The sequence below is a fragment of the Diadema setosum genome, chromosome 5 (assembly GCF_964275005.1).
Source record: "Diadema setosum chromosome 5, eeDiaSeto1, whole genome shotgun sequence".
Lineage (NCBI taxonomy): Eukaryota > Metazoa > Echinodermata > Echinoidea > Diadematoida > Diadematidae > Diadema > Diadema setosum.
In genome coordinates this window covers 11,357,968-11,385,605 of record NC_092689.1, presented here as the reverse complement: position 1 = coordinate 11,385,605, position 27,638 = coordinate 11,357,968, and the positions used below count along the sequence as shown (strand labels likewise).

The 27,638-nt window shown below is 38.2% G+C and overlaps 1 protein-coding gene across 1 annotated transcript in view; it reads right to left on the bottom strand.

Annotated features, from left to right (window-relative positions):
• Positions 1-27,638, bottom strand: part of LOC140229089 (uncharacterized) — a 68,362-nt gene that overhangs the window by 32,055 nt on the left and 8,669 nt on the right. Inside the window, exon 2 of the mRNA XM_072309352.1 lies at positions 2,603-2,685. The gene's annotated coding sequence lies outside the window, so the exon portion shown is untranslated. The remainder of the gene's footprint in view (positions 1-2,602; positions 2,686-27,638) is intronic.

Genomic DNA, 27,638 nt, shown 5'->3' with positions numbered 1-27,638 from the left:
GCCTTGTGATGGTCAAAGGTCAATGACCAGGCTCTGCCCTCATCACAAACTCCAAGCACGCTTGGGGGTTCACCATCATATTTCTGGCTGCAGCATTATTCATACCTTGGTAGCGTTTGATTAATGATTTCCAAGAAATCTGTCGTGCCTGAGAGGGGAAGATGGAGTTCTCTGTGCAGTGAGTGCATTTTAGTTTTACACGTCTGTGTGTCTTTCATATCTTCACCAGACATTCTACCTACAAAAGTACCACCAACACACTGCCCTCCCTCAGAATATTTCTACAACACTGACAAACATAATCCAACCACAAGCAAATGAATCATGTGTTTCTACTAGCAGCACTAAGATCTTGTTTAAAGGCTAATAATGAAAATTGGTTCACACAGGATACAAATATGCTCAGTGCTTTAGTGTTGTTTTCTCTCTCTATCAGATCTACAGTGTATTTCTCTCTCTCTTTTCTCTGTCTCTTCAAGTAGATACTTCATCAAGAATATCTTATCGCATCAGTTGCTTTGCCCACTTAATATGAGACAATGATAAATGAGGTACTAACATAAATCACATTCTCTCAGTGCTAACCGAATCTTATGTATTCATAATTAATATGATATGCTGAAGTCATTTGACTGGTGTGGGACTGCATTTTCCCAGTAATCAGAGTAACAAAAGCTACATGGCAGTTTTCACTTCTTTATTTTGTCCTGTGTGTCATATATATCCAATTATGAATTTTCTACATTAGGCTCCCCCTCCATTTCTTGTATTATTGTCATCTTCTAGGCCAGTATGGGTTGATACAATAGCCCTGAGATATTGATTTCAAATACAGGCAATATACCAAATACGCAGATGCATTATCATACAATGCGCCTGAATAATCCCGAGTGTGAAATTTTCCAACCGGAAAAGTTCACTCGAGTTCATTGCCTGGCTGCTGCTATACGGATTAATTAACCTGAAGTAAACCCAGCAGCTCATTGAAAATTCACAAACAGGTTAGGCTGACTCAAGCATGAGGAATTTTCATTGTTTGGGGTCTCCAATTAATCGCAGACTGGCCTCAGCAAACACTCAATGATTAACCATTACGATGCCACACAGACTGTCTTTCAGAGGCTGAGGCTTTGTTTTATGGTGTCACATTTCTGCTCTGAGAACACAGGAGTTAAATGGTCGTGGTGGCTCTCATTTGCACAGGACCAGTTATGGGTTGGGGTGGAGGGGTAGGGGAGGAATCCTGAACAAAAATAGGCTCATGAATTCCACAGCCCAGCTGAAAATGATGATTCATCTATTAAATAGACATGACAAAAACAGTATCAGCGATAAAAAGTTTACTTGAGATTTTAACATATCAAACCCTTAATTTTTATTGAAAAAAAAAATATAATCGAATTGAGATGCAAGTACCTTGCACAGTATTCCTGTATAGGAACTGCACATAAAATGTAATTAATTTAGAATTTTTAACTACAAACATTCCAATTTTACATGGCTCCAGCAAAATCATGGATACTGCAATCTTAAAGTCAAAAGGGTGAAATAATCAATGATCAGAAAAAAAAAATGCATACAAATTGTACACTATTCAGTTGATGTAAATTATATCAACAGAGGGGCATTTTATCAAAGTGACTATTGTGGACTGATTGCAGCTCACAATAAAAATATCTCACTGCATTTCAGTTATTTACAGTGATTTCATGGGTTTTGTTCTAACTTGTACCAATGTCTCAAAAAACAACATCATCATGGATACGAGCTCTGTGCTAAAATGGCTGAATTCCCAATGCAAGCCATGCAAGGCGTCAAAGTGCCCCTTCCCACGCATTAGCAATGACCTCTTCTGAATTGAGGAGCACATCTCACACAAGCCCTCACTTGTTCAATCAAATAGCTTGAAATATGGACATGTAAATCAATGTAACGATTAGTAAGAATACAACGCAATCACACTCCATATGATTTTCCTCATTCATATTTTTCATATTTGTATCATCTATTTATTTTAGTATTATTAAAAACTAAATGGAGTAAGTGCTACCTAAGTTAGATCAATATTAAACTGTAAAGCAATGAAGCTATGAAAAAACAGCAAATCTGTGAATTTTAGTTGCCACACAAATACATTCCATGTGTTAACTGTTGCTGATTTAGAACTACATGGATAATGTATCATGACAAACAACATGTTGTTTCCCCCCAGCCCCCATTGAAAATTCATCTCATTATGCATCTCTCATCTCAAACCTGCAGGCAATTACTCTCTACATTATCATTATTAGCATTTTCCCTACATTTCCACGTACGTTACAAAAGAAATTAGGCCACATTACCGTAAGAGTAATTTGGAAGGACTAGAAGGCATGCATCATTATAGCGAATTAATTGACTGATAATCGCAAGGTTATAACCTTTCCCTGCATCAAATACGACATTTAATGGGCACATTTTAATAATTAGCTGCTTTTCCTGTCATTACCAGCATCCTCAAAAATGCTTCCTGTTTCATCTTAAAACAATTATTTAAATTCTTTCTCATATTACATACACTGTACATCAAAAATCTCATGAAATCTTGATCAGTAATACTTACAATTCTTGGTAAACTTGCGTCAGTTCAGTTAAGAGTAGTATGCAAGGTGATAGATGGTCTTCAATTTCCATTATATATTGGCTCTGGATGAGAAAAAGAAAAAGAAAGCAATCAATCAGATTTTCATTAAGTACTATTTCATGGCATCATGATAAGACAGAAGATGACACAAGAAAGAAGAAAGTTGGCATGCCATTTTTGGTTGGAAGTGCCCCCCCCCCCCCCCCCCCACTTGACAGCTCATGAATTTTATGAGCAGGAAACTACATTGTATCTACAGCAAGCAGGATTAACAGTCCTTTTCAAACAATATCATAACTTTTACCATAATAATCATCATTATTATCAACATCATCATCATCATCATGATTCAAGTTTTATTTTTACAATGACATTGCAAGTTGTCAAATCATTATTCACACCACAGTGAACAAGAAATGACCAATACATTCAAATTAAAACCAAAACTCAACTATAGGCGTGTCTTCATCAGCCCGAAGTTCAAACTAGCGGGACATTTTGTGGTCTTAGAAAATAGCCTGATACGGCAAATGTGCGTCTTCATCAGCTTGAACAGCCTGCTTCGGGAAATTACACATGTAGTCCAAAAATTGACACATGCGCACTTTGCATCATTACTCTGCCTAGCTCGCTGTTCGAAAGTGGATTTCCCGCTCAAAATCTCCTACAACACCGTATGTACGATACCACAACCAGGGAGGTGCGCAGCACAGCAAATTCTCTCCAAAGGGATATTAATAACGCTACTCTTCTGTCCAGTGACACATCTTATATGAAATGAACAAATTGCAATGTTTAAACAAATCCAAAATACACACAATCTGCAAGAATCTTTAGCTAAGGTAGAGTGGACCAGAAGAAGAAGTTTACAAAAAACAGCTAGCATGCACGGAATTACCTCAACAGTAGGCCTAGTACACACATGTGATCCTTGAATACGCCGTGAGTGTATGCACTATACACAATTACTATAGCTTGTACATGCGCTTTCAATAGCCAGCTGGCTAACCAGAAGCGTGGAGGGATCGAGAAAATTTCGGGCTGATGGAGACGCACCCGAAATAGCGCGCTATTTCACGAATTAGCGCTCTAGTTCACGAACTAGACCAAGATTTCGGGGGAAATTTTCCCGATCAAATAGCGCGCTATTTGCGCCTTCACTACACAGATAGCATGCTATCTTGACATCGGACTAATTTGGTAACCGCAAGATAGCGCGCTATTTTGAAACTTTGGGCTGATGAAGACACACCTTATGACTTACTCTATAAGATCATGAAATGTTAATCAAAAGGCAATATACAGTTGAACCTCTCGTATCCGGACAAGTCAGGACCGAGGCTCATCCGGATAAGGGATTTGGCCGGATACGGGAGACTCAATGCTTTATACATGTACATACATACACATGTACTGATGTAGCCCATTGTAGTACCACATGTAGTAATGTGTATACTGCAACCTTTTCATTGTTACACTCAGTAACAGACCCCAAAATAGAGGTTCGTGTTTGCAAGAATGAAATCATTTTCTTTTATAAATTCTTGGGATGACTTACCTAAATAATTATTAAGAAATGTATCAAGTATATGTAATTCATGTGTGTTTGTGTAGGAGTTCTCAAGGAGGTGAGAATCCCCCTTTCCTCCCGTAATTATTAAAAAAAGATAAAAAAATCATGGCGAGATTGCGTCCGGATAATAGAGAGATCCGGATAAAGGGAGGCCGGATAATAGAGGTTCAACTGTACTTCAAAACACTATAGATGATTCATTGTTTACAATATTATTTCCTTATTTGATTTGTAACTTGGTCATATGTAGCAAATTATCATCAGAACTTTGTTGCTTTTTTATTATAAGAATACAATGGACTAATTTCTACACAAAGAATGATGATAACAACTTGTTCTAAACACTAAGTGCATAATCCCGTCGCTGGGGCGACAAGACCTCATATCTGCAAAATGTCAAATGTTCAGGACAGCCAAAAAAACATGGCGGCCAAAGCACTGTAGCAAATGGGATAGCCTTTCCTTTGACATGCTGTGGCGGCTTCATTATTGGAGTAAGACAGTTGGGATTTGGACAGGATATCACTTAACCCATTATTTGACCATTAATCCAAAAAAGTCATTTTCACCAAAATTGCAGATACAAGGTCTTGTCACCCCAGCGACGATCATGATATGGTACAATTTTATGATATGTTTATGCTATCTTGCTATGACAACTAATTTGTCATTATATATGTCTGACCTCTGAAGCACAGATTATCACCTTCACTAATAAGTTATGAGTTGCATTTTACAAGCAACAAGTTGAAAGCCATGTCATGCACTGGGTGTGGAACGTGACTTCATGAAGGTTATGCAATTTACTGCACACATTATTCATGATATTTATCAGAAAAAGACTGGATAAGCAGAGACATTTTCAGAACGGATAAACTCAAACACATGCCACTCCCTAGCAACATGATTTAGAGATGGGCAAAGAATTCTAAAACACTGACAATGCCATTTGGATCACGTTTCTTGAGCTGTTGCATTTATCAACTCTGTCGTGAGTTGACTGGCAGGCCTTGTCACTGCCCAGATCCACTGCACAGTTTTGACCAAAGGAGCAGAAATGTGTAGTGATTTGGCAGAGGTTGGCATGGACAGGTCCGCGCTATACACACTTCAAAGCGATTTCACATTTATCAATTCTACAGAGACATGTTTCGGTCTCAATCGCGTCTGCAAGCGCACTTTTTTCAGCATTAAAGAAATGTGTTTCCAACCCCATAATCTAAACAGCTTTGCATTAATTATCTGCCCAAATCTCCCTGAAAGTGGTTTGGAAACCTTAATTTAATGCCAGAAGTAAGTTGATAAACACACCCTTTGACTTTGTTAACCAAAGTCATCAGAAAGGACAGAGAAGAACAGTTCAAGAGCAAACCAGGAATACTGAGCACTTTTTTCCTTGTTCTTTTCAAGTGCTCTCATGATGAAATATTATGCAGGTCTGAACATGTACAGGCTTGTTATTATTATGCCAAGTAGGAATTAAGGAATCAGGTACTCTCCGAAAAGCTCATATATTCTTTCTAGCTGATGTGGTGTACGTATGAAATTAAAGTGGATCTTTATCTTCACAAAAGCATTACTGAAACAAATCGAAAGTGGGGCCAATGTCATAATTGAGCAACTGTCCCAATAAGAGAGGACAGAATTGTACAGACAGTGTTAGGGCTAAGTTGGACTCTGTGTGCTGGTGGACTACCGGTACATGTATAATGCATTGTCTGACATTTAATTCTACAGCTTCTATTCTGCTCTCTTTGATAGCCTTCATTCAAGTACTTCCTACGAAGTAGTGAAAGGTTTCTTATCTATACCTGTGGCTGTATTTTGTTGTACCTGGTACAGTTCATTTCATGTTCTTTCTTTGATGAATTCATGAAATGTATCCATAATAAACAAGTGTTTGCTGAAAACAACGTTTTTAATGATACCAATTCTACTCTTGACGTTTAATTGGTTAATGTGTTAACAGTGAATTTTTGCACCAGTAATTCTTTGTGCTTGACCAGGTCAGGTCCTGCCAATCAAAAATTGGGTGGACTTTTTTGGGGAGCAATGACAAAAGTAGCAAAATATTTCAATAGATACCAACAATGAAAAAGTGCATCTAGCTGTTTCTAGCAGTTGATGGTTTATGTACTTTCAGTATTTAAGGGTGTGTACAGTTCTGGTTCAGGTGAGGATTTAGCTTTTAACATTTTGCAAGATATTCAGAAACCACTCTATGAGATTTCAAAGAGCATGCAATTCCATGGGGTATCAAAAGTTTATTTGATGAAAATCGGTTTTGAAATGGCTGAGATATCCAAAAACAAGGTGAAACAAAAGATATCCTAATAAAGTTGTGGCCTGTCGCCTTTTATTATTATCACTTTTTTGGATATCTCAGCCAGTTGAAAACCAATTTTCATCAAATAAACGTTGAACACTTCTTAAAATTACATGCTCTTTCATATTTCATTAGAGGTTTCTCATTATCTCACTTAGGAATGTGCAAAACATGAATCCCCATCTCAACCAGTACTGTACAGTCCCTTTAAAACATTTCCTCAGTGAGATTGCAACACTGGATGTAGAAAACAGTAAAGATGAGGTGCATTTCGAGGACAGTGAGCATGATCCAAATCATGATCGACATCTCACTTTTCAAATTACCATTCAAACAAGGCAGAAATTCTACCAAACAGTCATGACTGAAACATTGATGTTTTCTTGGCAGGGTTCAACACAATGACCGAAAATCTCACTAACCCACTGATGTTGAAATCACCAATCTGACTAGACACGGCTCGGAGCAATCATCACAATTACATGCTGTATAATGCACAGAAAGTCACATAAACAGTAAGATTTGGATCGTGATCAATCACAATTTTTCTGCCTGCCAGGAGTTCACATGACAAATCAGTGAGATTTGTATAGCCATGCAAACAATGATGGTTGGATCGTGAGTGGAAACACAGCCACTTTGGACAGTGGTACTGGCACAGGTCATGAAATGATATAAAATATGAAACTACTAGATTTGTTTAAAGTGTGGGAAATATTTATCTAAGAATGGGTTATACATGCTCTTGGATTCTCAAATCTAATAAAAAAGATAAAGATAATACTGTACGAGCTGAAATTTTCGTGGTGGTTTTATTTTCGCGAATTTCGCGAATCGCCTTTGAACCGCGAAAATAACAACACGCGAAAATAACAATATGCGAACAGATAAGCACAGTTATACCTCGCAACCGCGAAATTAACAACACGTGAAAATGTTCTCCTAGTAGCAATTCGCGAAAATATCTGTACGCGAAAATTTCAGCTCGTACAGTACTCTATCTGGCACCAAATATCTTTTAAGGGGGGGGGGGGTGAGGTGATAATGGCATGCAAGATGATACAGTGTACATGTATTGTAGCAAGTTGCTAATAAACAACATCAATGCTCAGACCATAATACACATTTTATTATCACATGGAAAAAAAAATGTAGCTACATTATATTGTACATGTAGCAGCTACTTTTGACACCACAACCTAAAAAAAGAAGAATGTTGATATAAAACACAAGAATTTAGATGTTATGCTGTCCCTCAGAAAGGCACCACAGGATGACAGAGGCCAATTCAACAAAAGGAGTAACATATGACCCCTCAAACACACAATCACAGGCCACTAGTCACTGTCACTGTCAAGATAGAGCATTGTAATTGCTCTGCCCAAAAAGCTCTGTTGCCCACACAGCAGATAGAGTAAATGCTATCAGTCATCACATACATTTCTGAGAGCTGTCCAAGTGGAGTGTCTCTGTGAAAAGACTTGATGCATCACATTAAAGCATGTTTCTACGCCATACTCACACAAGCTCGTTGAGACTCTGCCCAGATGTCACGTAATCTTCCCAGGGAGGTGAGGGAGGAATGAGGGGGAAAATCCGCTTTTGTGCAAAAATTTTTCGTTCACATGACCTCGTGTGGAATTCCACTTTCACCTCTAGCTTGAGTGCTATCCTCAAAGTATAATGATGCTGCTTGACGTTACCAATTCTGATCAACTGATGCAGAGGATACGCTGCAATCGTTCCACACTCAGACTAGTTTTTTTTACGAACAATCTCAAAGCTTCCCGCCACTCTTGATGATATTCGGTGTAGAGTTTGGGTGAAAAATGATAAGCATCATCCAGGAACTACGTGACAAACCATAATGACATAGCAGTCAACGGACATATACGGAGCTGGTTATCTTGAAGCTGGCTCAAGTACAAGTACGCAGAGTAGAGAAGCAACTGACCCACCAGAGTGACAACCAGTCGTTAATAAGGAACCCAATCACATGTGGAAATCCCCACTAATTCATCAAAGCAACTCCAGTGGGGGGGTACAGTGGGCCCTCCACCACTGCGTTATGAGCCCCAAGTTATTCAGCCTGTGGGGGGAAGTACACGGTTCGCAGGAGGAGGAGGAGTAGGCGGAGGGGGAATAACAAAATGGGATTGTGTATTCATACGTGCAGGCCTAGGAGTGTGTACCGAGTGTGTGCATAATGCGCCCGTCAGTCTGTCTTGCTCGTTGGCAGTCTATTTAGGGTGAGTGTGCGGTGGAGCATGAGGCAGCAGGTCCCACCCCATTGCACAAAAATGTGTCATCCCTACTGGGTTGAGCGCTCGACTCATTGTTCGATTGTTTACTACAAGCAGTCGTTAAGACTATACTATGCATAGTACTGTTCTCCGTTTTTCTGATGAAATAGATAGCACTTAGGGAGGCTCCTATACTCCCTCTCCCTTTCAAATTTTGCATTATCTCTCCTGTTTTAGCTTTCTTTGTTCCCCCTCCCCATTTTCCTAAAATTTTCAAAATCAGGAAATTTGCGAAACTAGGAAATGGGAATCCCCCTGTTATGATGTCTATTTTATTAATAAGCCAATTCGCTAATTATATTGCATAATTCCCGCGACTGTTACACATCAGGAATATTTAACTGGATCATGGTCAACTGTGATGCCTGCAGATCCATGCACATACATCCCCACTCCAGTCTTAAAGGCATAATTTAGCATTTGCAGATGAAACAAAAACCCAGCATTAATGCTTTAAAATAGTTCTAAAATATGAGTTAGGGATAGAAACAACCACTGTAAAAATTTGAATCTGTATTATCAATGTTAAATATTGTTAAATACACAAAATGTGAACAATGGTTATAATAAGAATACTTCCAGACTAAACCGTCTACAGTTATGGTTTATTGAGAAAAATACTGATATCTCCTTATATTTCATTGTATTTTAGGCTTTATTGCGAAAATTGTATATGGTAGGACGTTTTGTGATACAACAGATCTACACATATGCATAAAAGGTGATATCTTCAAAAATTTCAAAATCACTTCTCCCAAAGGTAAACTGGACCTTTAACATGCCCGCATGTTAACAGTTTTCTAATCTGTATCTATTTCTCCCTCACATGATATCCCAAGCCTGGCTCTTCCATGTATTTCTAGACTCTGATCAGAATATAATATACATTTTAATAAAAGCATGGCATTTAATCAGCATGGCATACTTAACCCATTGAAGATGAGTCCCAAGTATACTCGGGCGGTGTCTATGGGATATGCGTGTTATAGCAAAATCAGCCCGTCCTCAATGGGTTACATATCCCACCCTTTCACCCTCCATATTGTCTGGATAGCAAATTCATAAAAGATAGATAAACTAAACTTCTATCATACATTTTATCATTGAACATACCATTGACCATTACCAATTCAATCAAATCTTCAATTCTATATATCTTTATAACATCTAATACATCTTTATAATATCAATTTGAAGCATCCACCTCTGAATACACTAACTTCTATAAAAACCCTTCCTATGATAGTGTTCATCAATATTTCATTGTCAATTGTTTGTTTGTTTTTGCTGGAGAATCTCACAATTAACTTTCTCTTTTTTTATAGAATTGAGAATTCTGTATCTACAACCCTTGTTAAACTTCATATGATTTAGACTGGACAATTATAGTTTCAGATGGATGAGAATTTTACCTTACATGGTTCTGCAGACATCTATGGGCTGTCACCGACTAACGGTGGGTAACCCACACTATTTAACATGGGAACATTTAATAAACTGAAGTACCAGTTCATTTTGTAAGCAGACCAAACCAGGTACTGTAAAAGTGGATATTTTTGCACGACTAATTTTTCGTGCTTGGCAGGGTGAGAAGAGTTTTGCAAGTTTTTAATTCCGCAGAATCAAGACACCAAGTACAGAAACAAATGGCAAGCAAAAATATTTGCATGCTTTTATTTTTGCTCTAGTTTGTGGTTGCACGAAATGCGTGAAAATTTCAACACCGCAAAAATTTCCACTTACAGTACACTGACATCTATAAAGTATCTTGGATTCTTGGATATACCACTAACAGTTGATTGTACCTGTCAACACAAACTCAACAGTTCAAAGAATACACTATTGTCTCATTGAAATAAATTCACATTCATTTGGTACAAATCTTATACAACTTCTGATAAGATCTTTCTAACAAGACTGTATAACAGCATTTGTCTTGTTATCAATCTTTAGATTTTTTTTTTTGGGGGGGGGTCTTCTTTTTTTCTTTTTTTCGTTTTGAGTTGGTTAGGCGCCTCTGCATAGAATTATACGCAGTTATAGAATGTCTTCTTTGATACCTCTACATGCAATTTGAAACATGACAATATGGTTTGCAAAAGCAGAGAGAAGTGAGAAGCAGAGGGAGTAATTCCAGGATTTCCCGTAATGATGCAAGCAAATGATAAGAGCTCCTACAAAACAAAACACAGTAATCTGCAAAGTTCCGCATGTCATGAAACATCCTCTTGACAAATATTTATATGCGTACCACTATAAATACAATGTAAGCCAGTACTCGGGTTAGGGCTTTTTACACTTGCAAATTTTTGCTTAGTCCCGTACCAACGGTGGGGCTAAGGGGGGGCCTTAGCCCCACCGTTGGTACGGGACTTTCCTTAGCCCACTTTCTGTTTACACTTGTTTTTGCCAAAGTGGGCTAGCCCCACCGATAATCCCGTACTATCTGGCCCTGCAAAATAGCAGGGTTAGCACCGCAATTGCGGTGCTAACCCCGCAATTGCAGTACCAAGCAAGCGAGTGTAAACAGAACGAAAAAATAATCCGGGGCTAAGCGACGGAGACGAAGTCCGACGAAGTCCGACCCCCACTGACCAATCAGAAACGAGGTAATCAAGTGCTGCCGATGCGTGCGTGTACTTGTACAGTGCACAGCGTAATCATGAATATTCATGTGGTTTGGAAAGTACAGGACTAAGAAATACGAGTGTAAAAAGGTCAGTTTTCTCCTTAGCCCAGGACAAGAGCTTAGTACAGGATTTATTGGCGAGTGTAAAAAGCTGAAAAAATTGGTACGGGACTAACGATAGTCCTGGGTCAGAGAAAGTACGGGGTTAAGAAACACAAGTGTAAAAAGGGCTTTACAATGTCAGCATGTGCAGATAAAGTCCACTTTAGGCTTTCTCTTGATATTGACATGTACATGTAGCTTACAACAAGTATTACACTTGAAAAAAAAAAAAAGGATAGGTCTTCATGACAAATATATTATATACTCATGCACATGTTGTATGAAATAGGTGTATTTTTTTCAACCAAATTAATAAAAGCGATTCAAGTAGCATTTTCATGTAAACTGCCATTTTCTCGTCCTTGTAGACCATTGCTACCAATAGCAGTATAATTAGCACCAAGTCAACTGGCTTATTTCTGCACCTTACTGCCAATGCACTTTTGAGGACTCTCTCTTCCCCCCCCCCCCCAAAAAAAAAAAAACACCCAACAACAACAACAACACTATACACACAAGTATGATTTCCTTTCATTTTACAATGGAAGATTTAGGCCTAAACCCCTAAAAATGGTTAGAAGAAAAATCATAGACTACAAACAAAGTATTACATGGTCATTACAAAATAAACTTTAGTAAGAAGAAGAAGGAAGGATGATAATCTCAGCAACTATCTCTTATATCAAACAGTCATAACTGTCTGATTACATGTGTTTTGGGTTTTTTTTTTTAATACAGGTATTTCGGGTCAGTTTCTAATGTACAGCTATTCCATGCACTCCCGCACTTAGTAATGACATTTACTCAAGTTGCATAATTGCTCCAAATCCAGAAAAATACCATTTATAGTAAAAGACAGGTGATCAGTCTCTTTCCATTCTCCTTTCAACCAAATCTGGGAGATGGGATTAGGCCTATACATACAGTTACAAGCATGACAAGCAGGGTATATCATTTAAAGTTGCAGTGGGCTTCTCATTATGCTGCAGTACAGTATGTTTTATTTGTTTGTTTGTTTTTATTCACTCAGTCACAAATACTTCTATAAATAGAGTAGTGATGTCATTAATCTGGCAGATTCTTTTTCCCCTTGTTTCAAATAGCACCAGACCTAAATGCCACAATGTAAAATATTTCTCAACATAGTCACCTGTTTATACAATGCAGCAAGATGTTTGCCTTGCAATGTCGATCTCTTTGTTTGATTCAGTACTTTGTTCAAGAACTTCCAAAATTGTTTTTCTTTCCAGTCTTGTTTGGAGGTCCAAGGCTGGTAGGCTGGATGCTGCTGGATAAAAATAGCCACACTTGAGATCACATGTTTTTGAGTGTTATATGCAGTAACATGTTTTTCCATTACATAATACACACGGATATATTCCCCTAAAATAATGAGGTTTAGAAATGACTCTTGAGGAAGTTGTAGAGGGCATAATTTTCAGAAGTACAATGAACATTATGTCACTGCTGCCACAATCAACATGGGGTTATTTCCATATGCAGTCCGAGAGGATTGGCAATTCTACACGCCATGTCAAAGCACAAATTCTATGCACAACTGCACACAAAGAGTTCACCGTGAGGCCTCATTGTCTCTGAGGAGGCCACAAAAATAATAAGTCTACACAATTGTGTTTGTTTGCTGTCATTCATGTTTTCATTCATGGCAGAGGTTAAACAAAAAAAAAATAAATAAAAATCCCTGATTGAGAAACCTGCGTGTATCCATGTTTTACTTCCCTAAATTTTGCTGCAGTTTCCAGCAATTTCTACCGACTGCACGTAAAGGTGACTCAGAGTTTACCTGGTGTGACTCAATGAAAACTTATCTCTTTAAAACTTCACCACAGAGTTGCGGCAGAATGCTATCAAGTCACACAGTTCACAGTAGGCATCACAGCTGCTAGTAAGCCTATATCAGTTTATCACACATAGACATACCCTCAGCATCACAACACTAACCCCCTCCCCCCCCCCCCTCCCCGCCCTCCACACACACTTGTTCTGTTTTCCCAAAATCTTTATTTGATTGCCTTCAAACAATTCAATAAACAAAACCATCATAAACAACTATCATAATTGCATTTTCTACAATTACACATTTATAACAGGTCAGGAATTGTGATTGTTTACAATAGCTTGAGAATATCAACACACATGTATAAAGAATAAAAAGAGAAAAAAAAATGAAGAAGAAAGACACACACACCAACAGACTCTGAATACACCATAATTCAAATTGTGTCTGTGTACTAGTTTGGCCTGCTTTGGTAGTTTTTCAGTGTAGTGTCAATGGTCTAACATGGATTGCAACAAAAATAGTAATTCATCTCTCCTTTTTTAGAATGATCATGGAGTTCTGAATAAACCTACTGACATCAAACATGTCAACATTTGTTTGCTGGCAATATCACATGTTCACTGTGGATTGCATGGATATCTGGAACAATTCCAAATAAGTCTACCTGATAATACATCCATACATTCAACACAACCACAAAACCTCAGTGGTCAGTCAAATCACAGAGAATTTCATCACTGCTGGTAAGCATACATGGTAGTCAAAACTTCCCAGTTCAGTTATTTTGAGCCTTCTTCATTGACAAATGACATTGCTTACACCTGGTTTGTCCCATGCAGATGTGCACATAAACACTTGGGCCAGGTGAGGTTGTGGTTGTTGAACCGGTCTCCATGGCGATGAATGGCTATGACATCACACTTCGGTAATTTGAGCCAGAGGTATTTGCTCAAATACAAGGGTGAGCCACACCCCAGTTGGTTGCACTTTGCACCTGTTTACCCCTACAATGCTGGATATCTTGATCTGGATAGGATAGCTCATGGTTCATACAAAATATTTGCACAAAACATACCAAATATGTCCCCCTGTTTGTCTGATGATGGTTGTTGTCTGGTTGTTGATTTTTTTTTTTATTTTTTTTATTTTTTTTTTTTTTTGGGGGGGGGAGGGGGTCGAGATGGAGTTCAAACAAAGTTCAAATCAAAAATGCCTAATAAAATCCAATGCCATTATTGGTATGCACCCACTGGATACATACCCAGACCTAACCATTCTGACCAAAAAAAAAAAAAAATAGGGATGATTTGGCTCAAAAGTAAGAAACAGCAGTTCTCACAGGAGTGTGTAGTAAAATCATAATGAAAAATAGAAAACTCCTATTGAAACAAGAGCTGGTAATGGCCGAAATTCATATTCTTTCCTCCAAACTAAGAATAGTTGGGAGGTCTGCATTTTATAAATGTCTTCATGTTTTAAACGTATAAGATAGGCCCTTGGTGTCAATTACATCCAATATTCAGGAATTGTATCATAGATTCATATTCATTTATGTTTTACTTTGCCTGTACCCACCAAGGAAGTAAAATCTTGCAATTGAATTAGGCTACGATCATGAAAGCTACAGTATCCAAAGATCAGCTAAAATGTAGGAACCAACATGTACAACAGCAACCAACAGTATGCACCTTTCATAGCATGCAGGTAGACCAGCTTGCTGTAGTACAACAGGTTCTAGACAATACGATTCCATGCCTTTATTTGCCAGTAGACTCAATCTTGGAACACTTCTGATGAAGCACTCACTATTATTTGATGAACGCCCCTGAGGTATACCAGGTAATTGTATTCTACAGACCGATCTTGCTAAATTGTGAGTTTGTGCACGGGTCAAGGTAGTCTAGCGGGCGACGTATTTTTAGCCTACTGTAAATCAGTGATTGGCAGTCAATAGAGGGCGCGACGATGTGGAAGTCGAGTTGACTAAAAATACGTCTAGTAAGAAACCTCCGAATAGAGGCGTGGAACCGGGTGTGGCAAGGCAGTTGTCAGTCGTCAACTCTCGAAGTTTTATTGGCTGAGCATCGGATGTCAATCAAAACACGTCGCAGAGCCCGAAGAAATGCTAGTCTACTCTCCTAGGTATACTACAGATAATCTTTCAATGAAAATACAGTTTCCCTCTCTCTTTCAGCTTACTACAGTATTTTTTCACTCTTCTCCATTCTTTTTGAGGTGCATTACATCTTACCTTACTTCAAATAGAAAAGAATGATGGCAATCAGTGCAACTGACTTCAGTTGTAAATTATGAGGGTTTTGCACGTGGAAACTACGCCAAAATTACTGCCGAGTGCGAACCTTCAATATTATTGGAGTAAAGTCTACTTGATATTTACTTCAATTGTACGTTTCGGAAATGTATTTGATATCGACACTCCCCTTTGTATTTTTTAACCTTGAGTTACCATATATTTTGTATCAAACTTTGTATGATATGTGTTTAGCATGAATAAAGCTACCGTCAAGACGTCAATCTCTATATCGGAGCACCATAGACTTTAAACAGGCATTTTCTGTGGTGTTCACTTGTGATCACACTGTCACGGAAGAACTCGTCCGCGGTAAAATGGGCGTCCAAGGGGAAAACAAAGAGGAGCTGTGACACAAAAAGATTCCTGCAAAGCCAAAAGCCCAGGGGAAATATGGTGCATTCTTTGCAATCATGAAATTACGAGATGCCATCTATGTGGTCCTGGCAACAAGTAATAATAAACCGATTCAATCTGATTCACATTTCATTACAAATGCATATATGAGGACATCTTTGTGACCATTCTGTTTGCATGTACAATTTAGTCCATGGGCCAGGCCAGATAATGGTACCACCTGAGGTGGCAATACCTTTTTGGTGTCATTTTGTTTATCAAGCTATGATAGCATTTCCAAATGAGTAGCTTAGTCATAAATGAATTTTAAACCAATTTGGTCTCGTTGTTATATCCCTATACTTCTGAATCGAGACCAACCGCTATACAAAGAAGAGCACTGTCTTCTGTATGTTCACAGGTGTTTTGTTGTAAACGCGGTGCGCTTAGTCTTTATCCAATGCAGCGAAGGGAATATCCAAGGGTTATGATGTCCACAGCGCTTAGTCTAATATTCAAGACGGCGAACGGAATATCCAAAGCTTATAATACAATGCATATCCCTTTATCTAAAAACAACAACAACAGAGCAATTCCTCGTGAATTTTATCGTATTTTCCAATTATTTATCATTTTCCGGTGAAAACGCTACAGCTGGTGAAAACGCTACAGTGAAAACGCTAATACCACGCCAATGTCGCTTTATTTCCATCCAACAATGAAAGATAATGCAAAAACAATGTACCGGTACACTACGATACATTATAATAAATAATGTTGTAAATGAACAGAGTGATTTTTGTTTAAAACTGATGTATTTGTTGAGAGGGTGGTATAAAAACAATATAGATAATCCCTTTTGTTAGGAAGTTTAGATATGATAACGGTACATTGGTCTAGATAAAGACAAAGCGCACCGCGTGACAGCTGTGGACATCATAACCATTTGGATATTCCCTTCGCTGCCTTGAATAAAGACTAAGCGCACCGCGTTTGCAACAGAACACCTGTGGACATACAGAAGGCAGTGCTCTTCTTTGTATAGCGGTTTAGTTTCGATTCAGAAGTATAGGGATATAAAAACGAGACCAAATTGGTTAAAAATTCATTTATTATGACTAAGCTACTCATTTGGAAATGCTATCATAGCTTGATAAGCACATCTATGTCCGACAAACAAAATGACACCAAAAAGGTCTTGCCACCTCAGGTAGTACCAAAAACCCATTTTTCGGGTCTTGGCCCATGAACTAATATGGCTAAATTGAGTATCATCAGCAAGCGAACAACTGTGGTAAAATACACGTACAAACACGCACGCACACACACACACCAACACACACACACACACACACACACACACACACACAAAACGTATTACGCAACTGAGGCACAACACGCAAGAGTTGTGTCCATGTCCAAATCGCAAGAAGTTACACGTGTACATGGCTCTGCTAAATAGTCTTGTGCCATTTTCGCCTGGAACATCTCATTTAGAGGTTAGGCGTGGTTGTTGAAATAACATTCACTTGATTCGACCTTTCAGAAGAAATGATTATACTCGTATTTTCTGACAAGATTTCAGAAATGATTGATATGTTCCTTCATGTCCTTTCTGGGATTCATCATTCCTCGTTAATCTGATAATGAAATCAGGTTCGTTATTCCGAAAACGAAATATTCTTCTTTTAGTTACAAAATACGTTGATGTGACAGCAATAATAAAAAGGTTAAATATTATGCAGTAAAAATTGAATGAAAACACGCACACGTATTCATGCCTACACACGTGCACACACACGCATTGACACACACAAGGACAAGTATAATGACAAACATACACAAACTAAAAATGTCAAAAATAAAGCATTCGTGTATGTGCTGATAATCCCCTTTGAAGTACGGCCCAAATCATAGATCAGCCCCTTCCAACTCTCATAACTCAAATGCATCAGACAGGCAGTTGTAAACCATGGATGACAGCATGTTTTACAGTAGGGCCTACTAGTAGTCGTTAAAATAATGGTTTAGTTTTCGGCCTATTTGCACACATATAGAACGCAAGGTTTCACTTCATATCCTATTATTCGATATTATTCGATAAGTTATTACTCTATTGAGGCACTTCCATCATGACTGGCGATGTATGTGTCGCTGGACAGAATCTATAGCTTTATACTGAGAGGATCACATTTCCATGTTTCGCCATTCGAACAAAGTCACTTTCTTTGTCAGCTGAATTGGACATTGTGAAAAGTGTCTTTTTTTTTTCAGGCAAACGTCTATCAAAGCAATGAAAATTCTGGCTTTCGTGCGCTAGCCACTAACGCAAGTTATTTATACAGATATTTGGTTGAATAGATGCAGAAAATCATGATGGATAAAGCTTGATAAGAAAAGTATTACAGTGTGCTGATAAAAGAGAACAGGGTCTTTCGCGAAGCGTAATAAGCGGTATCGTGTTTAACATCTTCTATGGAGTGAGAATGGTGAATCTCCACATGCAAGCGAAGCTTCTATCTGAAATCGTTCGTCACTGCATTCAGAGCAACAATTTTGAAAATTTAAATTCAGATGTCCTCATGCTCACTTGAGGTGCATCCATATTTAAAGAGTATGTTTTACCCATTTACGCCTATACTTCCTAGTCATATTTCACACTTTCAACAAAAATATATAAAAAAAAAATACTGCTGGCGCTCGCGCATTTCCAAACATTTACCTAATGTCTATACTTTGTGATGCCACGTTGACCTGCTGTACACCTGGGCCCTGTTTTATGAAGAGTTAAAATCGATTATATAGTTGATTTCAACTGTAAGTCTATGGCGGCCTGTGTGGTAAGGAAATTTAAAAATCGATTTTATCTTTTGATAAAACGGGGCCCTGGAAATATAACTTTAACTTTTCAACCAATGCATAACGTCCCTGAGCCTCGAAGCACTTTCTGAGATATGAAAACCAGGAAAGTAATATATAGGAATTACCATGAGCTACCAACTATATAAGCATGTACAAAAATTATTCGTGGATGTTTGATTTGACAACGGTGAAATTGGATAGAAAATGATCATCACTTGTCTTTTCCGGCGCTTTGGCCATGGTCACATATTGTGCGTGTTATGCTTCAGGTTCGTAAGTAGGTCGTGCTTTTTTTTTTCTTACTTTGCGTGTGTGTGTATGCATAAGCCTCATTGGTTAGCTTAATTTTCTGCATTGGCATGCATTCGGAATGGTGAGAAAGATGTCCTCATTTGCATTTGTAAAGAAATGTGAATCAGATTGAATCGGTTTATCATTACTTGTTGCCAGGATCACATAGATGGCATCTCGTAATTTCATGATTGCAAAGAATGCACCATATTTCACCGGTGCCTTTGGCTTTGCAGGAATCTTTTTGTGTCGCAGCTCCTCTTTGTTTTCCCCTTGGACGCCCATGTTACTGCGGACGGGTTCTTCCGTGACAGTGTGATCACGCGGAACACGACAGAAAATGCCTGTTTAAAGTCTACGGTGCTCCGATATAGAGATTGATGTCTTGACGGCAGCTTTATTGATGTTAAGCAAATATCATGCAAAGTTTAACACAAAATATATAGTAACTCATGGTTAAAAATGATAAAGGGGAGTAATGATATCAAATACATTTCCGAAACGTACAATTAAAGTAAATATCAAATAGACTTTACTCCAATAATTGAACGTTTGCATTCGGCAGTAATTTGGGCATAGTTTCCACGTGCAAAACCCTCATAGATGTACAACTGAAGTCAGTTGCACTGATTGCCATCATTCTTTTCTATTTGAAGTAAGGTAAGATGTAATACACCTCAAAAAGAATGGAGAAGAGTGAAAAAATACTGTAGTAAGCTGAAAGAGACAGGCAAACTGTATTTTTATTGAAAGATTATCTGTAGTATACCTAGGAGAGTAGACTAGCATTTCTTCGGGCTCTGCGACGTGTTTTGATTGACATCCGATGCTCAGCCAATAAAACTTCGAGAGTTGGCGACTGACAACTGTCTTGCCACACCCGGTTCCACGCCTCTATTCGGAGGTTTCTTACTAGACGTATTTTTAGTCAACTCGACTTCCACATCGTCGCGCCCTCTATTGACTGCCAATCACTGATTTAGGCTAAAAATACGTCGCCCGCTAGACTAGGGTCAAGGCTGCCTTTTTATACAGCAAGCATGAGCAGACCTAGGCTAATACTCCGTACAATGTAATATGTAAAAATGATTTTATTTGTGTGTGTGTCTGGTGTGTAAGATTGTGTGTAAGATTCAATTAACAGCAATAATTATTAATGTTACACTTTCTTTGTACTATTCATCAAAATTTCTGTTGTCTATTGCGCTCATGAAATATTCTGGAATTTTGGTACTTTTTTTACCCTAACATAGTACTAGCAATTCATGTGTCAGTCATTGACTTATCAATGTCAAATCTTTTATGTTTTACACATATACATGTACATGCATCAACTTCATGTTTACATGATGTAAACCAATTCCGCCAATGTAGCATTTTTATAATATTGGATGCACTTGAGTGGTATATCAGATATATTGCATTCATCAACATGAATACTGCACGAGTCGAAGACGAGTGCAATATTCATGTTGATGAATGCAATATATCTGATATACCACGAAAGAAATCCATTATTATTATTATTATTATACATACAAACCACTTTCCACGACAACACCACATTCAATTTCCAAAAAAAAAAAAAATGAAAAAGGGTTTCACTCACCATCATATGTTTACAAAATCTAACCTTTCAACTTGTATACGGACGTGTATCTTATACACACAGTACAGAGTGACTGCCACAGACAGCACAGACGATTTACGTGTACTCCTATGGCATTTCTCAACCTCGTCGCGCAATGCCACTGCACTTTGCTTTCTTTGCAAGCGATACTGTGCACGCGTATAAAGAAACATTTGAGTGCGATATTGACAGCAGAGTACAATAGTGGAAACAATATTGTACTCTTTTTCTCCATTGATACGGGTAATGTAAAATGCATAGGACAGGTATTATGCTAACAATATTGTATGTCATTAAGCAAACCCCTTGCAGGAATATTGATACATGGTTTTATTGTATCAAAAAAGTGGCTTATATGTATAATAATTAAGATTAATGCACCCGGATGTACTGAATATGCTTCAAAGTTTCTTGAATAAAGATATTCATGACTCAATCAAATTTGACTAGATAAATCCTAAATCTGTATACAAGCTACAGAAATGGAGGATCTATAAACTAAAGATACCACACTGCAATACTGTAGATAGTGAGGCAAGACTTAAAAAGCAGAGTCTATCAAAGACAATGGATTAATCTTGCACACATAATGTTTGATAAAAAGAATGCAATGAACCAAATGCACATCATGTATGATCTTTCATTTTAAGCCTACATCCAGGGGTAAGTTGACAATGCCTGATTCCTATTAACACACTATATATACTACAAACTCTTCACAGATAAATCTAATGTAAAATATCAACAACAAAAAATAATTTGCCCACATGGTCACAGGGTAAAGGGCCAATGATATTCCAAGTCAAGTTGCCATTCATTTTAATTGCCCTGCAAGATTCAACATTAATATTTTTCTCTGGTGGTTCATTCAGGCTATTACAATCTTTACATTTGACATTTTGGTGACCTGAAAAAGAAAAAAAAAATGTATTGATTTGAAATCAACGGCAACAGAACGATTCCATTCTGAATCTTACTTGTCGGATAATGTGGCCATCCAAAGCTAATTTGGTGGCCCAACCTCAAGTTTTAGTGGCCCTGGGCCATCGCTAACATTGAGACCTGCTGCCCCGGCAAGCATGCAAGTGACTTCGTAGCATCCTGCAATTAGCTTCACTGTTTCAACCTTTCTGGCAACTGACAAGAGGACATAAACCTGAACAGCAGACAAATACTCCAACCCAAACCCATCCCTTTAAATTTCAAATCCACTGCAGTTGACAACACTTGTGGTTTTCAGACAATAAAAATTGAAACATGGATGTCATCCTCTATGATAAAGCGTACATTGCGCTTGTGAGATGTATACCGTAGATCAAATTTAAGACTATCATTCTACGACTTTTTCTTTCCATTGACAAGATCAATGCTTTATCCAGAATATAACAATGAAAGTCATAGAACATCCAGGGAGGTCACCTTCCTGGAACATCTATGTCCAACATATAATGTGTGTTGGACTATTAAACCAGGGAGGTGCTATAGCAACATGTTACATATAATATCATAGTGCTTCCTTGATGCAAAAATGCCTTGTTGCAGCTCACGCGAAACTATAATCGAATGATGAACTTTGACTGTGTAACATGAGGAGGTGTCATTTGGAATGCTTGGTGTGAACGTCAGTCTCACATATCACATGGTAATGAAATAGCATGAGCATCCCTGTCATAAATGAAGTCTGCATTATTTGACTTCTGATTGCTTGTAAATTTGATCACAGTGATACAGTATGACCTATTAAAATGGAATAAAAATGAAACGATATCTGATTGACTACTAAAACAAGTCATCTGTGACTGATAGACTCTAATCCTTTGTATTATGTCAGATGAAATTCTCTGAACAAGCCAATATACACTCACTTTATGAACTAACACACTATGTGTATCTTTCTGTTTAGTTCTGTTGGCATTCGTACCATCACAGTTGCCATCACACAACATGAAAAAAGAAAATACTAGTACGTGTACGCCAACTGTAACGTAGTTTTTGAAATGTTACATTACTTTGTTTTAGTTAACTGTAAAATGAAGAATTTTTGCATGCATTTTAATTTCGCAAATTTCGCAAGAGGCAACATTCCGGAAATTAAAATGCACGTGAAAATTCTTGCCCACACAACATGCATTGGATGCCAGTGGCAAGTCGTGCAAATTTCATGCTGCGAGAAAAGCCGTCGACTCCAATTCGCGAAATTTTCATGTCGCAAATATATTGTGTTTTACAGTATGCCCGTCACTGCCACTAGTAGTAACCAGCTTCTTTACACTGTTGATGGCATTCAACGAAAGTTGGGAGAGGGTTTTTAGTCATTATTACTGCAGCAAATCTAATCATCTCTCACTTCAAACTGATACCAACAATGTTCAGCACTTGGTAAAAGGAGGGATGTCTCCAACTTTGTGTACCCAATCTCAGTCTTCTCCATATCAAATCTTACAAAAAGACTTTAAGCAATTTTTAGCATTGTGAGTACACATAATGCATCTCAAAGTCATTCACAACCTACAGTACAAAATGTAAGATCTCTGGAAAATATAGGCCTGTGGGATCAGTCAGTTTTAATAAAGGATGACACAGACTTGAGTAAAGCCTAGTGCCCTTTGGGTCTTTCTAATATGACAAAATTAACTGAAGAGTTAATAACCTCATTGATTTACAAAAGTAAGAATTGAATAAGCATATTGATTTCTTAATGTCCCGATGCTGTCTAGACAAATACTAGCTAGGGCAGACGCAGACATTTTAACACGACGTGCCTCCATACACATACCTGTGGCTGCACACAACCTGAATGTAATGCATGCATACACAGGTACAGACTGTATACAGCCACTCATAATGCCAACAACTTGGTGTGTGTACTTTCATATCAGTAATAATGTAGGAGGGAGTTAATTGCACCAACATGATTAGGGCTACCTCTTGTCCACTGTTTATTTGCACACAGCCAGCTAATGCAAATTCTGTCACACCCATTTAGAGTCAATGGGAACAGCAATAAACCTCCTTCATAACAGTCCCTTGCATTATAATCCCTAATTCAAAGACTATGGATGTATTAAATAAAGGCAAAACATACGTTCTCAGAAGAGCTCAAAATTCATCTTCCACCATTTGGAATTTGCTTGCAATATATCAGAAGGGTGTACCGAGATACTTGTATGGCTGACATAATTTGCCAAACCAACGACTTCTTTTGGAATATTTTGAGATCAAAAGAATAAAAATTTATCAATGAAATATGCATTTGAATTTCATTCCTGAAGAGTCCTCCCTATAGGCAGGGGCGGAGTGACGTCACTTCCGCATAGCGACGAACTCGCTGCCCTTAGTGTGATGAAAACAATAGCCGTCAAACGAGCGTGCAACAGAGCATGCAATGCTGTCATACAATACGCGAATTGCAATATATGGGACCGTTCATTAGCACACATAAACGGAGTTTACGTGGATCTACAGTGGAGCTGTCAGTTCATGCTGTGTTACTACTGTCGCGTTTAATGCTGTTCATTTCACTTTTATTTACCGCTGAATCTAGTTCATTGTTTCAGTTAAAATATGCTTTCATAGATTATAAGATGTCCTTCGATTACTGTGATAGACTTTCACGGGAAGCAAAGGAGAGATACGAGACTAAACTGTCCTCCATCGGCCTTGCAGTTTGTCCTTACCGTGTACCTAACTATACACAGCCCAGTCGCCGCTGTACATACGTATTCGCGTAGCGTATCAAGAGCGTCTGGTCGGGCTACCGTGTACCCGCAGACTCGTGGATCAGTGACCCTACGTCGTGGCCAGACATTCAGTTCGCCGATGTGTACATGTACCTAACGAGTACACCTGGTTAGTAGTCGGTTATCATTTACTTCCAGTAATTTGAATTCAGAGCATATCGTCCTTGACTTCACTAGACTCCAGTGGGATCCGTCTTCATTCTCCCGGCTGATAGCAGCTATAACCACCGGTTCCTTCTTTCTGGACTGCGATCACGTTTTGGAAGTTCAAAGAAAGATCGTTTTTTGTCCAACATTAGACTATGATTATGGCAGCCAAACACAACACAACTTCGAGGCATTGTGAGGATGTGAAACAAACGATGAAATGATGTACGAATCTGCAGTAAAAATGTCAGAAAGCTGTGCAAAAATAACCGATAATAGCACACTAGCGTATAGCGTTCATTCAGTGCAGTGCATTATGCATGTACCGTGCGTGTATTATGCATGCGATGCATTGCTGAGCGCTGCACTAAGGTACGGTCGCTACGCATTTGTTTTCATCGGCCGGGTCGGTTACTAGGGCTCCATGTTGAAAATGCCCGGATGTCCGCCCCCGCCTATACATACAGTGCACATTTCACATTTTCATTGTTACCCAACTGAAATTGTGTTATCACAGCATTATTCTTTTGTGTATGTGTGTCCATTTTTGAGCAAAAATTGACAGTTTTGCAGGCATATGGAAACTGTTTTACCTTTTAAGAGTTTTAAAAAAATACCCACAGTCAACACTGCTTTAACAACTGTGCAAACAGTTTAGTTCCTTTTAGCCTTTTAATATGAATTATAAACATATAAAAGAGCTAGGGATTTCTTTTTCTTTTTCTTTTTTTGAGGGGGGTGTTTCTGGTGTACCAAATGCAGACCGATAATCTCTAAAATCAAGTCAGTTGACAGTTCAAGATATAAATTGCTATAAAAAAAAAAACCAAAAAAAACCCCAACATGATTCTTTGTCCTACCCAGCTCAGGGATGAATCATAAGTTAACTACAGATTTATTCTGTGCATACATTATAATATATAAATCACTACAACTTGGGTGCAATACCTCCAGTGGCAAATGAGCCATCTCTTCTCTGCTTTCTGTAAATTTTAAGGAAGCAGGCTGCATTCAGACCCATTACAGCTGTATGCATTAATTCTAGATTGTATTTTTCCGAGAATTGTTCCATGGATATGTCTTTGACTCACAGTTGTGCTCTTTATCCACACAGTCTCCTGAAAGCGCCAAAGAAGGGGGGGGGGTGGGGGTAAATGACCTACGCCGTTCAGGAGTCGTCAGAGTCGCAGACGATGTTCTTCGTTCCATACAATACAGCACAATCATACACCCAGGTACATCTCATACATTGCAGATAATGAAACTTGACTTCAATCAAGCTACATTAAGCTTTCGATGAGGTGACTCACAAACATCTGGAATAGGAACTTTAAACAAAGTCTTTTGCTTGCATCCAGTGAGACAGATGGTGTGACACACAGGAAAATATGAAAAAAAAAATCACAAACAAACAGAACAAGTAGGATGGGAATGATGATGGTTAAATTGTGCCAATATTTCAAATATCAGGCAGTAAACACTACCGATGTATTCTCCAGAGAACACATACAGCACAATTGTAGCTCTTGCCACAAGTATGTCAGCCTTTTCAAAAGTCAATGATCAGAAGTTGATAGATTTTACTTACTGTTCATCTCAGTAAATCTTGCCAGAAACATGACAAGCAACAGGGAAAGAGCAATTTTCTTCAAAATTTCCGAATAATAAAGCTGACAGAATGACTTGACTGTCAGTAGGTCAACTGTGACACATTATTGTAGCTTTGTATACACACAGTAAAATAGCTCAAATTTTGTGAGTGGTCCTTCAAAGTTTTACCACTTCAAGAAATTAAACACATCATCATCATCTATAAACCATATCTGCACTATAAAAGCAACATTTAAAAGTATTACAATAGTTGCACGACAGAGGGTTGCTTTATGCACATGCAAGTATACATGTAGGAACAAAGGTTGTTGGGTTTGTTTTTGCCCTTTGAAAATATGAGTTCTACAATGCCACAGCCATGCCACTGGACAGAGACAACTATAAACTACATACACTGTAGGCCAAAATAAGTGGCATGCAGAGATTCAAACAGTAATTTTCCCCCTTATTATTTCTTCACTTTCGCTAAACATTTTTATATACAGTGTAGTGCTGCTTCTTCTTCATGAAAATTCCTATTCAAAAAGCCAAAATTATACATTCTCCTTCAATCATCGAGTGCTTGAACTTTGTGCAAACTCAATTCGTACAGCATCCTCATGAATAATTCCACCATTTTTTTTTTCTACATACAGCCCAAAATTCTTAACAACGAAATTTTAATCCTCTTCAATCACACACAGTCTACTGCTCCCCAGGCGAAGAAGGTTGCTAAGTGCATTTCATATTGACTTGGCATATCATATGCGTAAACAATCTTGTAAGATTCACACTGTTTTCCTTCCACGTATAAATACAGTGTATGTACCATACAAGCCACGGTACTCATGCATCAATACTTGAATATTAGGTTAAACTCTCAAATTTCCAATATCTTGCCTAATTGTGAAGAGTGAATACATCAAATTTGATTGGATACTTTCAAGTAATCTCTAGCTCTGTGTTTTTAATAGCATTAGAACTGATTCTTGGCATGCATCACCCCTGAACCCCAAGCCTTAGGACTTTTAAAAGGGTAACAGTGGAGCTCTGGGAGAAATTAACCTTGCTTTTACACGTGCTGACAGTGCTAATTTGAAGCACGATTGTAATAACGCATCATTAGAATTGTGTTTAAAAAAAGTATTCTTGCTGTGTGAATGCAAACTGGAATTGCGGAGGGTGATTTGAAACATAATTCCAATCATGTTTCTCATGACAGTCCGAAGGTGTTTTCCAATCACGTTTTGCCAAAATTAAGCAGCGAAACGACCGTGTGTACGTACATCTTTGACCTCGTATCATTTTTTCGGGATGCGGAGCTTACAGTGACCTTTCAACTACTTCTGCAGAAAGATGCGCTCCTCAAATGCC